Source organism: Lupinus angustifolius, chromosome LG20, assembly GCF_001865875.1.
Source record: "Lupinus angustifolius cultivar Tanjil chromosome LG20, LupAngTanjil_v1.0, whole genome shotgun sequence".
In the NCBI taxonomy this organism is placed as follows: Eukaryota; Viridiplantae; Streptophyta; class Magnoliopsida; order Fabales; family Fabaceae; genus Lupinus; species Lupinus angustifolius.
The window spans coordinates 17827856-17828992 of NC_032028.1; positions in this window are offsets into that span (position 1 = coordinate 17827856).

The window sequence follows — 1137 nt, forward strand, 5'->3', positions numbered from 1 at the left end:
AGTGTCGATAAAGATCGACAGTTGTTCATCCTCTTCTAATCGTGGAAGGACTTGAGATGCTAGTCCCCTCCAACGCTGAACATATTCTCTGAAATTCTCAGATGGTTTCTTACACATGTTTTGTAGTTGAGTCCTATCTGGTGCCGCATCCTCGTTGTACTTGTACTGTCTGATGAAGGCATTGGACAGATCCAAAAAGGTCCTAATCTGAGTCTTCTCCAGACGGATGTACCAATTCATAGCTACCCCTACTAAGCTGTCTTGAAAGCAGTGGATCAACAACTTATCATTCCCATGATAAGCTGACATCTTTCTGGCGTACATGTGTAAATGGCTTTTGGGACAGGTAGTCCCATTATACTTCTCGAACTCAGGTACTTTGAATTTGGGAGGGAGTACTACATCCGGCACCAGACACATCTCAAAAGCATTCTTTAGATCCACACAGTGGGTTCCCTCAATAGCCCTCAATCTCTCTTCTATTGAGCTCCACTTCTCTTCCTCTTTCTCCGTGTTTGGAGTGTTACTTCCCAGAGGAGTCCTTTGGGTCCCATCACGATTGTACCTTCCATTTGCTTGATGGTTGGCATTCGGCTGTCCTGCGTTGGTGTCATGACTTTCATAAGGCTGACCAGTACCGTCCCCTAGACTAGGGCTTCCGGATCCTGAATGAGGTTGTGGCCCAGCAGTTGCAGTCTTCTCTTTCTCGCTCTGGAGGGTCTTCAGGATGCGAAACATCTCTGCCATCTGCTCTTTCAAGCTAGCTAATTCAGTCCTGGAATCTTGACTGGAGTCTGAAGAGTCGGCCATCTGTCTAGCTCGGAGTCGGGTGTGGTAGGGGTGTTGCGGAGCAATGCTGATTGAAAAAAATGCAAATAGTTACAAAAATTGTATGGATGACCTTTTTTATTTTATTTTTTTTTTTTTTTTAAAACAAAATTCCGTTAGTATAGCAAGTATGATGAATCCTTTATTTGAGAGTCGGGGAGCGCAGTCCATCGACTCTACTACAGCAATTTTCAGAAGAGAAATTTCCACTCCGTGGTTGCATCTTGGACAAAATATAGCAATGTTGACCCCCTCATATTATTTGTTTTTTTTCGTTCTCTTTTCCTTTTCTTTTTATTGAGACAAAGT